The sequence below is a fragment of the Perognathus longimembris genome, chromosome 12, assembly GCF_023159225.1.
Source record: "Perognathus longimembris pacificus isolate PPM17 chromosome 12, ASM2315922v1, whole genome shotgun sequence".
Taxonomy (NCBI): domain Eukaryota; kingdom Metazoa; phylum Chordata; class Mammalia; order Rodentia; family Heteromyidae; genus Perognathus; species Perognathus longimembris.
In genome coordinates this window covers 2,274,146-2,293,174 of record NC_063172.1, presented here as the reverse complement: position 1 = coordinate 2,293,174, position 19,029 = coordinate 2,274,146, and the positions used below count along the sequence as shown (strand labels likewise).

Genomic DNA, 19,029 nt, shown 5'->3' with positions numbered 1-19,029 from the left:
AACTTGCCTAGCTTTGAACTGTGATCCTCAGATCTCAGCTAGGATTACAGGTATGAGCTACCAGAGCCTGGCTGCCCATAAGACTCTTATGTCCAGTTAACTACCAAAAAGGCCAAAAGTGGAGCTGTGGCTCAATTGATGGTACAGCAGCCTAAATTTTAAAATATCAGGCATCTTCCTGTAAGCGGCCTGAGGTGACCTGTGAAACTGGTTTGCTATTCTCTTTACCCAGAAAACCCCACAAAATCATGCAAGTTAAGAGGTTCAACAGGGCTGGGGATATGGCCTAGTGGCAAGAGTGCTTGCCTCGTATACATGAAGCCCTTGGTTCAATTCCCCAGCACCACATATACAGAAAAATGGCCAGAAGTGGCGCTGCGACTCAAGTGGCAGAGTGCTAGCCTTGAGCAAAAAAGAAGCCAGGGACAGTGCTCAGGTCCTGAGTCCAAGGCCCAGGACTGGCAAAAAAAAAAAAAAAAAGAAAGAGGTTCAACAGCCCAGGTCATTAGGGTATGCATATCCAAAAAGCTACCAAGTATCTGAAAGATGTCACTTTAAAGAAGCAATGTTTGCCATTTTTAAAGAAGCAATGTGTGCCATTCCAGCATTACAATGGTGGAGTTGGCAGGTGTGTTCAGGCCAAAACAGTGGAGCTGGACACAGGGTCGGTGGCCCAAAAACAGTGCTGAATTTCTGCTGCACACGCTTAAGAATGCAGAGAGTAATGCTGAACTGAAGGGTTTAGATGTAGACTCTGGTCATGGAACAGATACAGGTAAACAAAGCACCCAAGATGCACAGACAATCTTATAAAGCCTGTGGTAGGATTAACCCATCCATGAGCTCCCCCTGCCACACTGAGATGTTCCTTACTGAAGAGGAACAAACTTAGTAAACCAGAAGAGCAGGCTGCAAAGAAGAAAAAGGTATCACAGAAGAAACCGAAGAAACCAAAACTTATGCCATGGGAATAAATTTAGAATAAAATAAATGCAGTAAATAAATATTGGTTATCATTAGTTATATATATATGGGACAGCACCCAGGCCCTGAGTTCAAGCCTCAGGATTAAAATACACACATACACACACACACACACACACACACACACACACACACACAGAGCACAAAACTAAACTAAATGCACACTGGTATCTGAAACAAAGTCTCAAAGGGGGGCTGGCTTCTTTTAGCCATGACACATTTTTCAGAGCCAGATATGTCACCAAGAAAGTGATTAACTGTGCCCAGACAAACCCAGAATTTTCACTCAGACCAAAAAAACAAACAAAAAAGCAAAGAGACTCTGTCTAGAAAAAAAACAACAAAAACAATGGATTCTGGTGTAGAAAACTCTCTAGACCCAGTCATTGGGGTCTGGAGTAAAAGCTCTCTGAAACAAATATCTCTAGATCTACTTCCTGTCAAGACAGAAATCTGACTCAGAGAGTACCAAACTCTGATTCTTACATATTTACAGACAACCACAGGTCACTAGATACCATGTAACATGACAGACATACCAAAATAAACAAGGAAAAATGCCCTTGGAAAAATGCCCTTGGCAAAAGAGCTAAGTTGGGAAAGCTGACAGCTTAACACATAAAATCCCCCTAAACATACTTACCTAGAAAGACTTGCAAATCCTTAGACCAAGAACAAGTTCTTATAGAAAAGAGACTTAAAACAATAATCTCTAAAACTAAAAGTAATAAACCATGTCTACCAGAGTTCAACTCAGGAGCAGCCTCCAGGGCAATTGTTGGGGTCATGATAGGACACAAATGTAAAAACAACAAAAAAAAAAAAAAAAAAAAAAAACAACCCTGAAAATATAAAGTAATAACAAAAATGTAAAAAGATGATGAAGGACAGAAAGCCATGCTGGAATGGAAGAAAAGAAACAATCTCGGGCTGGGGATATAGCCTAGTGGCAAGAGTGCCTGCCTCGGATACACGAGGCCCTAGGTTCGATTCCCCAGCACCACATATACAGAAAACGGCCAGAAGCAGCGCTGTGGCTCAAGTGGCAGAGTGCTAGCCTTGAGCGGGAAGAAGCCAGGGACAGTGCTCAGGCCCTGAGTCCAAGGCCCAGGACTGGCCAAAAAAAAAAAGAAAAGAAACAATCTTTAGAATAATACTATTTTTATCTTGCAAAAAAGAAAAAAAAAGTATTAAGATTCTGTCATAAATCAATGACCCTAATGAAAAAGATAACCTAAAACTATAATAGAAGGCTAGGTACCAGTGGCCCACACCTATAATCTCTGCTACTCAGGAGGCTGAGATCTGAGGACCATGGGTCAAAGCTAGCCCAGGCAGGAAAGACAGTGAGACTTGTCTCCAACTAAAATAAAAGCCAGAGCAGAGCTATAGCTCAAGTGGTAAGGTGCTAGCCTTGGGCAAAATAAGCTCAAGGGCACAGCCCTGGCTCTGAGTTCAAGTCCTATGACTGGTATTTTTTTAAAAAACTACAACAGAAGACTTTCAAAAGAGAAATGTACAAATCAACTTTCCAACAATAACAGATACAGGAAAAAATTCAAGAGTTATCAAAGCAGCCAATCATTTAAAACTGAGAAGTCACAAAAGAAAACGTTTCGTATTGAATACCATGTTTGGGAGATAATAGAAAATCTAAAATGAAAAATGGCTCATGCCCATAATCCTGGCTATTCAAGATGCTGAAATCTGAGGATCATGGTTCAAAGCTAGCCTGAGCAGAAAACTCCAGGAGATACTTATATCCAATTAACTAATTAAGCAAAAGAAGCTAAGAGCCAGGTGCTGGTGGCTCACACTTGAAATCCTAGCTACTCAGGAGGCTGAAATCTGAGGAGCACAGTTCCAAAGCCAGCCTGGGCAGGAAAAATCTGTGACTCCCAACTCCAATTATCTACCAGGAAACCAGAAGTGGCGCTGTAGCTCAAAGTGGTAAAGTACTGGCCTTGAGCAAAAGAGATGAGGGACCCAGGCCCTGAGTTCAAGCCCCACAACAAACAAAAGGGAGGGAGGGAGGGAGGGAGGGAGGGGAGAACTGCAGAACTGCTCTAAGAGACAACACACGCAAGCCCTTAGTTCAAGCCCCAGTACTGGCACCAAAAATACTGAAAACATGACTATGAAGCAGAGGCAGGAGTTGAAGGGGGACAAACAGTTGCTTTTTATCCTAAGTTCATCTATTCTATTGCTCTGATTTTAAATGATACAAACAATTAAAAATGTACCTGTCCTTTCCTACCGTCCTCAGCTCTGGTACTAAAACAAAGATGCCTTTTCTCACAAATACAGGGTTTAGCAGAAGGTTTTCAAGGGCAGTTTTCACTCTTTCTCCCATACCCCATTAACCCCAAAATGATCTACATACTGATTCTATCGACTCAATTGCTCCCAAAATTTTCTTTGCTGTCCTTGAAGGGGGATGTTCTAAAATACTTCCAGCCCAAATGACTGTCACCTGTTATAAAGCCTGGAAACAAAGCATGATCTCAGAGTTACAAGGGGAGTTTGCTATAACAAAACCAGAACTATACGGCAGGGGGGCACCTGGATCAGGGGCTCAGAGGAATCTAGGGACATGAGTCCCTAGAATCTCACGAAACTCACCAGCTACAAAACTAGACTCTCTTATATGACCTGACTCTGTGCCCAGAAAGGGAGGTATATATGTATACTGGAATACTGGTCAAGAGATTGTATGCAAATGTCACAAGTATTTGCAAATGTGAAAATAAAATGGCACACCCAGATGAGTAAGTTGTGTCTTGGTGCTAAGTAGTTCCAGTAAGTTATGAGCAGCTCCTGGGTCACCAGGAGGAGTCCTGCTATCTCTCCCAAGACACTTGCACCTTAGAGGAAGAATAAGAATTCTGTACAAAGTCTGCTATAAAAGCATCTTATGCTATACCAACAGGAAATGCCTTGAGAGGCAATGTTGCTGATGCTGAAAGGCTAACAAACCTACTAAGCAAAGAGAATTTAATTTGGGGATAAGTATTAAACATTCCTCATACAGCATTTAGTGAAAACTATGGGTCATAGAGAGAAATAAAAACTCTGCCCTTCATGGACTCTTATAAACAGACTTGCACCCAAATAAGTACAAGAGACTGCTATTAGAAGAAAAGTACAATACAGATGGGGGGGGGGAGGTAACTAAATAAGAACACAAAAGAGAGCCTCACAACTGTGACAGAAATCATAGCCACACCAGACAAAGTATAAGCAGAGAACAAGCTCCTCCCTTTCACCCATAAGAAATGGGAGGAACTGAAAAAACAAAAGCAAGACCTCTAGGCTTTGCTAGGAAATTCCAACTGCTTAGCCTATTCCTCTAATACCTAGCACTAAAATTAGAATTGAGGAGTAAACAGAAATGAGAAGGAAATGAACAGACCCTCCATGAAAATGGGGCAGGAGGGGAATCAGGGCCCATCCTTGTAAAAGTCAAATTTAATACAAACTACCAGAAATTCTGACTTCATGAAATTGAAGTCCACAGGCATTAACTGTGTAACAAAATGATAAAAACAAGGGCTGGGAATATGGCCTAAGGTAAAGAGTGCTTGCCTTGTATACATGAAGCCCTGGGTTCAATTCCCCAGCACCACATATACAGAAAACGGCCAGAAGTGGTGCTGTGGCTCAAGTGGCAGAGTGCTAGCCTTGAGCAAAAAGAAGCCAGGGACAGTGCTCAGGCCCTGAGTCCAAGACCCAGGACTGGCCAAAAAAAAAAGAAATGTACACACTGCCTTACGTATGAAATTGTAACCCCTCTGTGCATCACTCTGACAATAGATAAGATAAATATTTTTTAAAATGATAAAACAAAATGCTCATTAATGCCAGCACCCAAGAGATTTATGAATCTTCTATCAACATGCCTGTCATTGGTTCACCATGAAATGTAGCAGAGTAAATTCCACAAGCTTAACAACTCACAAATCATCTAATCTCTCTGGGGGTCAGTTTACTGTCATTATAATGGGGGGAGGTAGAGAAAACCACCAGATAATAATTGCTAACAACTTCAAAGCTGAACACACTACACATTATTTCACAGCATGTTCCTAACAATCCCATAAAGGATGTCCTGTAATAATCCCCTTTGTGCCAGGCCCTGATGGCTCACCCTGCAATCCTAGCTACCCAGGAGGCTGAGGCTGAGAGGAATGTGATTTGAAGCCAGCCTAGACAAAAGGGCTCACTATACACAATCTCCAAAATAACCAACAAAAAGCAGGTCTGGATGTGTGTCTCATGATAGAGCACCAACCTAGCAAGCAGGAGGCTCTGTGTTTAAACACCCTAGTACCACAAAAAAAAAATAATAATCCCTTTGTCAGATGAGAAAAGTAGGTGTAGGTATATTACTTTAATTAAGGTTAAAGTGTTGATACACTTGGCAAGTTTCAGTCAACCACAGTCCAAAAATACTCAATGGCAAATTCAATAAACAATTCCTTAATTTTAAATTGTGTGCCATCCTGAATAGTATGATGGAATTGTGTACACTCTGCCCAAATATGAATTATTCCTTTGTCCTGATTATCCAAACTATATACATTACTCTTCCCTTATTACCTTAGTAGCTATTTCAGTCATCAGTGCTTGTGTTTAAGTACTCCTCATTTTATTCAATAAGGGTCTCAAAGTACAAGAAGTGTTCCTTTAAGCTGGTACTCCAAAGGGGTAAGGTGAGGTCAAGGAGAAAGGGACAGACAAATGAAAAGGAGAATGCAGTCTCCAATGTATATCCTACAGTAGAAATTAAAAATGTTGAAAGGGGTGACATTGATCAAGATATATTGTACTCATAAACTGTTTTGTCAAATGGCAATTCCTTCATATAACTACTTAAAGGTCATTTTAAAAAATTTTAAAGTGCTTCCTTTAAGTGAAAAGATGAAATACAGTTAGGTAATTTCAAAGAAAAGGATGCACTCTATCATAACTCTTTATTATACTATATAATAACTATAGTAATTTTAATTGTCCTATTTTATTACTGGTTATTAATGTTTGTTAATAATCTCTTGCTAGGCCCAAATTATAAATTGAACTTTACCACAGGAATATATGTAGAGGAAAAACATATTTGTGGTCTGGTACTGTCATCAGTTTCAGGCATCTACTGGGGCATCTTGGAACATGCTGTATCCTCCACAAATAAAGAGACTTCTAGAGAGTGACAGGACAGAGACAATGAACAAACAAACAAAAAAAAGTACTCATCATCTGATCCGTGTAACTGTAATCCTTCTGCACATCACTTTTACAGTAATAATAAGGTAAATTAATTTTTTAAAAAGACACTGCTCTAAATAAGCAACTAAGGTAACATCTCAATCCAGCACCTAGGAAAATAAGGTACTAGTGAAAAGTACACTGAGACCAGACTGAATCTAAATCTCAGTGTTGCCATTTACTTAGCGATCTTTAATTTCTCTGTACTTCAGTCTTGCAAAAGTAAAACAGGGAGAACAAAAAAACTTTATTCATAAAGACATTGATAGAATTCCATTAGTAATTATAACTCAGAGTTAATATAATATTCAGACTGTATTCTAAGCATTAAGGCCAGCATTATTATACTGTCTATCTTCAGAAAAATATGTAAAGTATCTATACATAGTAGCACTAAGGAATTTATAGGTCTTTCCTCGCCTGCCCTATGAAATCAATTTTTATTGATACTGTATGTTAGAGACAGTAAGAGAGAAAATTATACTCACAGCTCAGAAGGCAACAGTAACTCTGAAGTAATGATTTAAACCAAAACTTCCTAATATCTTTCCTCTTCCTACAGTAGTGCAAGAGACTTTAAAGATACATACGAGATACACACACACATACACACGCACGTGCACACACACACACCTTTATTTCACTGCTGTTTTCTCTTTGGGCTCGAGGGAGCACAAAGAGTACTAGAGTTTGAACTCAGTGTGTCAAACCTGTTAGGCAGGTGCCCTCAGGGAGCCACCTCCCCTTACTACTATAATTATTTCTGAGTTAAAGTATTACAATTTTGCCCAGGGCCAGCCTGACTTATTTCCTACTCATTGCTTCCCTTGTAGCTGGAATGACCACACACACCTCCCTATACCTACCATACTCGGCTCCTTATAGTCATCTTAATGTCTACTACGCAAACTGCTTGACCTTGAATAAAAAATTAAAAATGTATCATCCTGGGGCTGGGAATATGGCCTAGTGGCAAGAGTGCTTGCCTCGTATACATAAGGCCCTGGGTTTGATTCCTCAGCACCACATATACAGAAAACGGCCAGAAGTGGCGCTGTGGCTCAAGTGGTAGAGTGCTAGCCTTGAGCAAAAAGAAGCCAGGGACAGTGCTCAGGCCCTGAGTTCACAGCCTAGGACTGGCCCCCCCCAAAAAATGTATCATCCCTCAGTCTCCAAACTCCTATCTAGTTGGAGAAAATACACATGAAATCAATGAAAACTCTTAAAACAACAAACATAATCTGCCATTTTTAAAAAGTTATTAAGGTTGGGCCTGATTGTGTCCAACTTTGTAACTCACAGCTGCATTCTTTCTTTGGTGTCTCACAAACTATCCAATTGTTGAAAAATATATAAATATGTTAATACCAGCTTTTTACAATAACAAATATTACATCTAAAAAAAGTTACTAAGTTCAGGATAAAATGATAACCAGAACATACACATTATTTCATTTGTTCCCATTAAAATTATACTAAAGAGGTAGAAAAAGAATTTTTAAATATCAAATACAGCTGTATATTTGATAAAAGAAGCGGGGAACAAAATTTGTGAAAATGAGAAAAGCCTCTGAAGTAGATAGACACCAAGAAAAATATGAATAAAGAAAATGGTGGGGGGGTAGGGGGGAGATTGAAAGAAAGAGAAACACTGAGAGACTGGAAGCTCAACCAATGACTCACACAGAGCCAGACTCTAGGACTACCACTGAGAGCATGGGAGCCAGTTCCAGTTCCACAGCAGGATACACAGAAGGCTCAGAACCAGCAACTCAAAATGCAGGTAAACTGTGGATGACAAAGGTGGAGGCCCAAGAAAAGAGGACAAGTGAAGACTGTATACTATGCAGCAAAGCAGACAGCTTCAACACCAGCCATGTCCCAACCTACGTGAAGACGGGAGGGCAATTCTCTGGAAAAAGCAGAGTATCTTTGGCCTCAAGTCAACCTGGCCAACTGCACCATACAGACATGAATTTAGTAACTAAACACATATTCTAGTGCCATAACACACAACAGTGTCTGTCTGCCTATCTCTCTCTCTTTCTCAGCTCCCAGAACTCTGATATTGTTAGAATTTTCTTGGAGAATCTGATTTACTGAAGGGAAAAGAATAAAGATATCAACATGGAATTCCCCCAACAAATGGCTGATCCAGAATATCTTGAGGCAAAATTCAAAGTCAAAAGGTCCCACCTACATGCTTAAAGCTTCCAAAGAATTTTTGATTCACCACAAGTAAATAATACCAGACACATGAGAAAAGCCTCTAAATAACACAAAACAGACACCAACACAGGCAAGAAAGGGAGGAGGGAGCAGAAACCATATTCATTTTCAAAAACCTAGACATAAAATGCTATAATTATGAAACTGTAAGATGCTCTTTAAGAAGAATAAAATGAGGCCGGGCACAGATGGCTCATGCCTGTAATCCTAGCTACTCAGGAGGCTGAGATCTTAGGATTGCAGTTCAAAGCCAGCCCAGGGAAGGAAAGTCCAAAGGACTCTTTATCTCCAATTAACCCCCAGAAAACCAGAAGTGGTGCTGTGGCTTAAGTGGCAGAGTGCTAGCCTAGAACAGAACAGCTCAAGGACAGCACCCAGGCCCAGCATTCAAGCCCCACCAACCGAAAAATAATAATAATAAAATGTGCTCTTAGAGGGCTGGGGATATAGCCTAGTGGCAAGAGTGCCTGCCTCGGATACACGAGGCCCTAGGTTCGATTCCCCAGCACCACATATACAGAAAACGGCCAGAAGTGGCGCTGTGGCTCAAGTGGCAGAGTGCTAGCCTTGAGCGGGAAGAAGCCAGGGACAGTGCTCAGGCCCTGAGTCCAAGGCCCAGGACTGGCCAAAAAAAAAAAAAAAAAAATGTGCTCTTAGAAATTAAAAAACAGGGCTGGGGATATGGCCTAGTGGCAAGAGTGCTTGCCTCTTATACATGAAGCCCTGGGTTCAATTCCCCAGCACCACATATACAGAAAACGGCCAGAAGTGGCGCTGTGGCTCAAGTGGCAGAGTGCTAGCCTTGAGCAAAAAGAAGCCAAGGACAGTGCTCAGGCCCTGAGTCCAAGCCCCAGGAATGGCCAAAAAAAAAAAAAAAAAAAAAAAAAATTTAAAAAACAAGGGCTGGATCAACTGAAAGAGAAAATAAAAGAAAAAAGAGAAGGAAGAAATAAAATGATTTGGAGGGTAAGTATTAAAAAAATCAGAGAATTTGTCAAGAAAAGATTAACAAGACTTGCGTTGGAGTCAAGGTTCAGTTGGTAGAGAGAATGAACAAAAACATCAAGTACTGAGTTCAAGTCCCAGTCACACAAAAAAAAGACTTTCAGAAAGGGACTAGAAGTCAGGTGCTCTTGCCTATAATCCTAGCTATTCCAGAAGCTAAGACTTAAGAGGATCAAGGTTCAGAACTAGCTCAGGTAGAAAAGTCTGAGATTCCTATCTTCATTAACCAGCAAAATGCCCAACTGGAAGCACACCTCAAGTGGTAAACACCAACTGTAAACAAGAAAACCCAGTGAGCATGAAGCCCTAAGCCCTCAACCTTAGTACTGCCCCACCCCCCAAGTCACAAAATAATCTCCAACATTTTTCTGTAACTAAAGAACACGAGTTGTCAAAGTGCAGAGCCTAGTGGACATGCATAACACATTCACAGCTGGGCACACTCCCAAGCACTTGGACAAATTTTAAAAACTGACAAAATTGAGTATGGGGGCTGGGAATAAGGCCTCGTGGCAAGAGTGCTCGCCTCGTATACATGAGGCCCTGAGTTCGATTCCCCAGCACCACATATATAGAAAATGGCCAGAAGTGGTGCTGTGGGTCAAGTGGCAGTGTGCTAGCGTTGAGTAAAAAAGAAGCCAGGGACAGTGCTCAAGCCCTGAGTTCAAGCCTCAGGACTGGCAAAAAATTAAATTAAATTAAATTAAAAATAAAAATAGCTACAAAGTTCACTGGCTACTTTAAAAAAAAATTGAGTATGGTGGCACATGTCTATAATCCCAGTTACTCAGGAAATGGAAACAGTAGAATCACTAGTTCACGGCCAGTCTGGGCAAAGTTAGCAAGATCCTATCTCCAAAACAAAATACAAAAAGGAATAGGGGTGGAGCTCAAGTGGTGAAGCACTTTTCTAGCATGCTAGACTCTAGACCCTGGGTTCAATCCCCAGTATTCTCCCCACCCCACCCCCACCCCCCCAAAAAAAAACAATTTACAAGCTTCTATAGATTGGAGGAGAGGATACAAGAAAAGATAAGGAATTATTTCAGCTCCAGAATCTAAAGACAGTAACAGGAAAAAAAGTAGGCAATGGAGCAGTGTCTTGAAGTCATGGAGGAATGAATGCTAATACAAAATGCTTACTCAGGTAAACCACAAATCTAGGTTTCAGGCAAGCACTGTCTTGAAAATTTCACCTAAGCACCCTGTCTCACAGAGCCCCTGGAGAAAAACCTTCATCAAAACTTGAGTATAAACAAAAATGGTGGCTGGGAATGTAGCCTACTGGTGGAGTGCTTGTCTAGCACGCATGAAGCCCTGGGTTCAATTCCTCAGCACCACATATACAGAAAAAGCTGGAAGTGGCACTGTGGCTCAAGAGGCAGAGTGCTAGCTTTGAGCAAAAAGAAGCCAGGGACAGTGCTCAGGCTCTGAGTTCAAGTCCCAGGACTGGCAAAAAAAAATGAAGGACATACATGAAACATGAGCTTCAGTGAAGAGAGGAACTCTGACATAGTAAAATGTACTTTACTGCATGCATGCTATTTTGGCAAGGGGCAACTTAATGCATGCTATGTACAAACTCTTGCTAGTCCATCCTTATTAATACATACCAGTGCATCTTAACTATATGGGATAAAAATATAAACTAGTTCAAACAGGTTGTAAGATAAGTCTACAAAATGTATAAATTTAAATTGCTCCAGATGGATAAAAAAAAAATTAAACTTGGCTCTTTGCACAATGAAATACATTCTCTACTCTCCAAAGATATTTTGTAAGATAGATACGCTCCTTTTTTGCATGAATGAATGTATTTTAACACAGGTATAAATAGATGTTTGGGCTTGTCAGAATCTTTTTCCTTTCATAACCTGCAAAGTAAAATTTCCTACTTGTTACACATTAAATCTGTGCTTCATTATCAGACAAAACATTCTTCTACCACCATGCTTACCATGGTCCCATTTCTATGCCCAACCCACTGTTCAGCTTCTATCACCCACCTGTCATGACTCCACCTACCAACCCAAAATATCCTAACAGTAATGCTTCACATTTGTGGAATGGCTGGTTATGCTTAGCTCATTCATACTCTTATTATTATTACTATTCCCATTTTACACAGAAAGAGACTACATCTTTAAAAAGTCAGTAAATCAGCTGGGTCCTCTTAGTGCATGCTTGTAACCCTAGCTACTCAGAAGGCTGAGATCTGAGATCACAGTTTGAAGACAACCTGAACAGGAAGTCCTTGAGACTCTTATCTCTAACCTCCAAAAAGACAGAAATGGAGCTGTAGCTCATGTGGCAGAATGCTAGCCCTGAACAGAAAAGGCTCGGTAACAGTGTGTTGGCCCTGAGTTCAAGCCCCAGGACCAGCACCATACATAAACAAACAAACAAATAAATACATACATAAGTGAATGAATGAATGAGAGAGAGATAAATCCTCCAAGGTCACATGGCAAACAAAGAAAGAGATCAGAAATGGAAATACTGGGTACTCTAGCTTCTCAAACTAACCCTATAACAGTAATGTTAAAACAGTAAGCACAATCTGGGCTTCCCAAACACACATGACAGAAGGGGTCTCTTAGAGCTGAGCTACATTCTACATGACACTGACAGATTATAAACTCTCTGTCTGGAATTAAGTAGGCTAAGCCCTGGTAAACAAAAATCTGTTTGACGCTAACTGCTAAATAAGGCCCAAGCTCACTATTTCTTACCCAGTAACATCTTTACAATTTAAGTCATTTGCAAATTCTCCTATGTCCTCAACACACCAGGACATCATATGGCCTGGTCTACCAGTAGATTCTACATATAAACTATATTCTGAACACAAACGGGTCACAAGTAACTCTTGGAAAAGCCAGAAATATCTCAAGAATATGCATATGAGTATGAAAATAACCTAAGTGAACAAAAACTTCTTTATGCTTCAAAAAAATTTAGTCAAAAATATTCTAGGGGTTGTGAATGTGGCTTGGTGGTAGAGTACTTGCCTAGCATGCATGAATCCCTGGGTTCGATTCCTCAGTGCCACATAAACAGAAAAACTACACACAGAAGTGGCACTGTGGCTCCAGAGGTAGAGCTAGCCTTAAGCAAAAAGGAACCACGGACAGTGCTCAGGCCCTGAGTCCCAGGACTGGCAACACTAATACTAGACTCTGGAACTGCTCATGGTGGGGATACTGTGTCTCATTCATTGTGTGCCAGTGCTTGACACAGGTTTGCAAATAACAGGCATTAAGCCACTCACTAAATGAATATACTACAGGAGTGAAGCTGTCAAGTTACTAAGTTCTAATTGTTATTTTAAAGGTGAGGTACAGAGGAGTTATGGTTAAATAAGGTAATGAGTACATTTCCTTTTGGACAATGTCACCCCTTCCCTCACTGTCTCCTAGTTTTTCCCTCCCGTCCCCACCCAGAAGTTGTATAGTTCGTTTTCAAATAAATTCTAATAATGAGCTGCCCATTTGGTATGTAGTGCAAATGACAAACATAAACTTCTTTCTAGTCCTTACATCAATATGAATCAGAGAAAGTTCAAACTCATGAATTGTACTTGTTTAATATCAGGTTGATTCTGCCCTAAAAACAGTAATTTGCCATTGTTTATAGCAATACCTGTATATACAAAACTGTTATATCAACTTTAAAACGTTATCATAATCACCTCTTAACAGGGGGATAGGGAGGGACAGATTTATAGTTTAAGAAACTTGGAGCCAAATACCAGTGGCTCACACCTGCAATCCTATAGCTACTCAGAAGGCTGAGATCTGAGGATCACAGTTCAAAACCAGCATGGGCAAGAAAGTCCATGAGACTCATCTTCAACTAACTACCAAAAAGCCAAAAGAAGAGGCAATAATGGCTTAAATGGCAGAACACCAGCCTTGAGTAAAAAAGCTTAGGGACAAAGCCCTGACTTCAAGCCCTAGTACTGGTATGCGGGGACACACAGACACAGACACAGACACACAGACACACAGACACAGACACACACACACACACACACACACACACACGGAGTTCACAGAGGATGTAAGGATCAAACCTCATATTTAAAGCAAAATCTGTTCAAAGCCAGCACTCCTCACCACTCTCCTCCACTTTTATTCCACACTGCTTATAATATTCCCACCAACCCACTGTGTAAGAAAGGCCTAAAATGTTAAATAGTATTGTACTGGAACAAATTGATAACCAATTAATATATTTCAAGACCAGACCACCTTCAGTCATATTCAGAAGAAATAATGGTTATCAAAGTATATGACAAGATTCTGTATCATTAAAATGAAATTTTTACGGTGCAAAAAAATAAAAGTATATGACAAGAGTCACACTGTCTCTCTCAAGAGACCAAATAAAGCTCTATGGGAAGAGACAGCAAAAGGAAGATCAATCTAGGAATCAATTTAACTCAAAGGAGCATCTCTTGTAGCAACTTTGGAGGTAACTCATGGAGACACATGGTCATTTGGGCACAGCTGAAACTGGACACCATCACCTGGGTAATGAAGGCAGCTTGAAAAGTGACAGGCTCCAGGTAGAAGTGAGGAGACACAAGTACATTCCACCTGTCTTCCCTCCTGCCCCCCAGTCTGGGCCTTGGACTCAGGGCCTGAGCACTGTCCCTGGCTTCTTTTTGCTCAAGGCTAACACTCTACCACTTGAGCCACAGCGCCACTTCTGGCCATTTTCTGGTGCTGAGGAATCGAGCCCAGGGCTTCATGTACATGGGGCAAGCACTCTACCACTACCCCACATTCCCAGCCCCACAATCCACCTGTCTTACCACTGAAATGTAACAAGAAAATCTGAACATGAGTGCAGAAGCTATTTGTTCAGTGAAAAGCAAATAGCAGCAGGTGAATCAGGGAAGATTGGAATTCAAACCACCATCTTATAAGCAGATTTAAATAAGACCAAAAGTCTCCCACCATGACAGCCAAGTATTTGACAAGACTTTCATACCTTAATATTCAGGATTTAAGCAAGACCCAGAGTGTCTTAATGTAATACTCAAAATTTAAACAAGAACCAGAATCTCCTAATATTCAAAATGTGGGAGATACAATCCAATTGTATTCAGCACACGAAGAACTAAGAAAATCTTGATTTCCATGGAAAAAGAGAATCAAGATAAGCCAATTATTAAGATGATGCAAACCAGGGCTGGGGATATGGCCTAGTGGCAAGAGAGCTTGCCTCGTATACATGAGGCCCTGGGTTCGATTCCCCAGCACCACATATACAGAAAACGGCCAGAAGTGGTGCTGTGGCTCAAGTGGCAGAGTGCTCTTGAGCAAAAAGGAAGCCAGGGACAGTGCTCAGGCCCTGAGTCCAAGCCCCAGGACTGGCCAAAAAAAAAAAAAAGATGATGCAAACCATAGAATTATCTCACAGAGACTTTGGGTAGGGCAACTATTATACAAATGATCTTCTAAACAAGTACACACACAATATACTCAATTTTGCAAATTCTTCTTTTCCTTTTATCACTTCAACCTAATGGCTCAAACTCCTACTCTTTCACAAAAACACCTTTTTTTTTTGCCAGTCCTGGGCTTGAACTTACGGCCTGGGCACTGTCCCTGAGCTTCTTTTGCTCAAGGCTAGCTAGCACTCTACCACTTGAGCCATAGCTCTCCACTTCTGGCTTTTTCTGTTTATATGGTACTGAGGAATCAAACCCAGGGCTTCATGCTTGCTAGGCAAGCATTCTACCACTAAGCCACCTTCCCAGGCCCTCACAAAAACTTTCTGACTCAGGATCAATAGCAACCTCCACAGCTAAATCCAATTACCATTGCTCAAACCTGTTACCAGCAATGACAAGGATAATCACACCTAGTTCCCTTTGCTTGGTTTCCAGACACTATACTTCACACCTCCCAGGGGACTCCTTTTCCACATCTCAGCTGTCCCTCCTCTACTCTCAAATGTGGTATTCCTAGTTCTGTCCTTTCCTCCCTTACCTTTGCTCCTTCCTAAGGAGTATCACTTTACTGCAGTCGCCAATGCTCACTCTAGTCCAGACCTTTCTTCCCAACTCCCACCTTGTAAACCAGTTATCTAGCTGACACCTGTCTCAAAGAAGCCAAAGCTATATTCCAAAATGCCCGAAGGCTACAACTCCTGTTGAATAGACAGAAATCCTGCAAGACTGGTCAGATCAAAGAGAACTGTGTGCAAGGGGGGTGAGGGGGAGAGCAACTATGACTCCCAAGCCTGGATTATCACTAATTCCAGAGCACTCTCGGTAAGGACTCACCATCTAGCCCTTCTGCCTGTGGTGAAGTTAGTAATTTATTTAAAATGTGTCTCCCACAGCCTCTGTTTCCCTAGCCAAACCCTGATGGATACATTTTGTATTTATAGAGAGCTGCTTCTAGATCTTTTATAGAAGTGCAGCCTCTCCAAAGGTGAGTGAGAGGAATGTCCAATAGATGTCTCAAACCTTGGCACTGATTCTTCCCCTCCAAACCTTTATTCTTCATTACCACAGTTTACCATGGCCCCTTCCTTCCAGGTACTCAGGCCATAAAATAACAGATATCTTTTCTTCCTCCCATATTCCTATCCAATTTAGTCACCAAAGATGTTGCTCTTCCTGCCAGATCTGCCCACCGACTGTCCACATCTGTAAAGCCCACTCTAACCTGAGTCACCATCACTATTCACACACCCCAAAGAACATAATAGCCACTTGATTTGGTGGCTGGCAAGTGCCATATCTACCTTTCCTGGCCTAGTACCACTGAGTGGACAGTTGGGTCTAAAGCTGCCATCACTTCTATACTCAAAACTAAATGGCCTCACACCTTGTATGGTTGACGACTTCATCAAACCATGTTTCATTGTAACAGTCTGAGAAATGTATCCAGAGAAAATGAGTTTAAGACTATTAGCCTCTAAGTAAGAACAGTTGCTCATCGAGTTGAGAGCATTAAAATTTTTATCAATTGTCAATTAAAAAAAAAAGCAAATATTTTTCTGTGGATGAGTAAACAGATGTGACCAACTTTGCTTGGTGTGGATTCAAGGAGTTAATACCAAGCTTACAAGCACGAGAAAATTAACTTGTATGAACAGTCTGTGTGGAGCCCTATGACAAGTAAGAATATCCTCAAAGGTGAGCAAACACGAACTCAGTACAAACTAAAGCGGAACTGCTTTTACTTCACTGATGACAGTAAAAACACATAAGGAACAGAGGCTGGGAATATGGCCTAGTGGCAAGAGTGCTTGCCTTGTATACATGAAGCCCTGGATTCAATTCCTCAGCACCACATATATAGAAAAAGCCAGAAGTGGCGCTGTGGCTCAAGAGGCAGAGTGCTAGCCTTGAGCAAAAAAGAAGCCAGGGACAGTGCTCAGGCCCTGAGTCCAAGCCCCAGGAATGGCAAAAAAAGAAAAGAAAAGAAAAAATACATAAGGAATAAATGAAAGAATTACCTGTTCAAATGTAGAGGGCAAAAAGGGAAACTGTTAACGCCTATCTATTCTTCCCTTCACCCCAGGAGCAGGCTTGCACACAGCATGAGTGACTAAGGAAGCAGCACCAAAAGGAAGCTTCATCAGTTCTTGCAGGCTAAACTATCACCATTTGTTGAATTTTTATCACAGATATGAAAAGCTGAGTAGCTTGACTTTGGCCACATAGCGGTTAGTTTGTGGCAGGTTTATTATGATCTTTTAACTGCAGAGCCAAAACAAGTTTTTCTGAAGACTTTCCCTCAATTGTCAGTACTGTCAAAGATGAAATGGCTTTGAAAATCAATTCTGCTATAGACCTGATAACCTTTCTTAATAAACTGGACCTGAGTTTATAAAACACAACAATGCTTGCACAAGGAATTTATATTCAAGTATCATCATTTAGATAACAGCTGATGTGGCTTTACATTAAGCTGCTCTATACAATTCTCATTCTGTCAAAAGTTAAAAGAATTCCATTACTATACAAATTTACAGCAGATATATTATGAATTAAAAGTACAGTTCAAAAAGTCTTTTTCAAGCTTGATATAAAGTACAAAGGAAGTTTACACATTCCTAAATTCATTTACCTGTGCAAATGAAGTGCTCACACATCACAGCACCAAGGGAAGTTATTATTCTGCAACACAGTAACATGCTAAGAGACAAATACCAAAAAACCAGATGCTTTCCAAGCAATGAATATACTAAAACACTACTCTTGGGACAAGATCAGTATTTAGGAATATCTGTCAGTAGGAGATATTTTCAAAGATGAAACATGTAAAATCTCCTTATAGACTAGCATTATGAGATGAAGACTTGTAAGTGACTTTGATGGCAGGGAAAACTATGAAGTCCAATTAAGCAAAATGTTGTCCACCTCCTCCCACAAAAGAGACCTGCTTCTCATTGTAGACTGTGTTACAGTAGACAGTTTTATGTTCAGTATTACTATTAAGTCTTGAATTCGCAATGAACATTTGTCTTCTCTGTTCTTAAGTACTTACTATTAGTTAGTACTATTACTATTAGTGGCTCAAGTGGTAACAGTGCTAGACTTGGGCAAAAGAAGCTTAGGGACAGCACCCAGGCCCTGAGTTCAAGCCCCAGGACCATCACAGAAAACAAAACATTAAAAAATCCTATTGGAGAAGTCTATGCTTCCATCAGAAAAAATGGCATCACCCCATTTGAAAGGAAATGAAAAGACTTGAAAAGAATCATATTAAGTGAAGTAAGCCAGACCCAAAGAAACAAACCCTGTTGTCACTATATTTGATTTGGGTGCCCTGAGTATTTCATATACGTTTATCTGAATTAGAGAAAGGAAGGGGAACAACAAAATGGTGGGACAAAGGACAAAGGGCAAACCAATGTTTGGAAGTTAACTGTACAACCTGGGTGGAGGGGATTGAGATGGGAGGTAAAGTGGGAGACAAGTGAGGGAGGGGGTAACAAATATAACAAGAAACGTACTCACTACATTACGTCTGTAACTGTAGCCCCTCTGTACATCACCTTGACAATAAAATTAAATTTAAAAAAATCCCACTGGAAAAATCTGAAAGCTTTCCAATAAAGGTCAAAATGGCAAACTCTTGAGACAAATGGAAATCCAACAACTCTTCATCAATCTCAGGTTCAACTATAAGCTGCCAAAAATGAGTTAAGACAAAGCTGTAAACTACGTTTCCTCTGCTACTTGTCTTCAAGTCACTACCTTACAAGATGATTAGTATTACTTTTTCCAAACGAAAAGTAAAATGTCAGCTAAACTGTCCCAGGACCTACACAATAGTTTCCAAACTTCTATCCACATTGGAATTACAGCTATCTCCAGCTTCAACTCTGAGGATGACATGTGAAACCACATTAAGCCTTCACTTTTGACTTCTGTAACATCACAAGAGTCCATCATATCTTAAACCTTTGCCATTCATGGTACTGTAATTAACAAAAGTCACATTTTTTTTCTCAACAAGAAACAAAAAGCATTCTCAGAGACAACCTATCTCCAATCTTCCCTTTCCCCTAATTTCT

The 19,029-nt window shown here is 40.6% G+C and overlaps 1 protein-coding gene and 1 long non-coding RNA gene across 2 annotated transcripts in view; one reads left to right on the top strand and one right to left on the bottom strand.

Moving 5' to 3' along the window:
- Ptk2 (protein tyrosine kinase 2) overlaps positions 1 to 19,029 on the bottom strand; it is a 201,261-nt gene that overhangs the window by 170,919 nt on the left and 11,313 nt on the right. The gene's annotated exons all lie outside the window — the stretch shown is intronic.
- Positions 11,281 to 13,257, top strand: LOC125360766. The gene is made up of 3 exons (XR_007212803.1): positions 11,281 to 11,293; positions 11,728 to 11,730; positions 11,904 to 13,257. It is a non-coding gene; the product is annotated as an uncharacterized LOC125360766 (long non-coding RNA).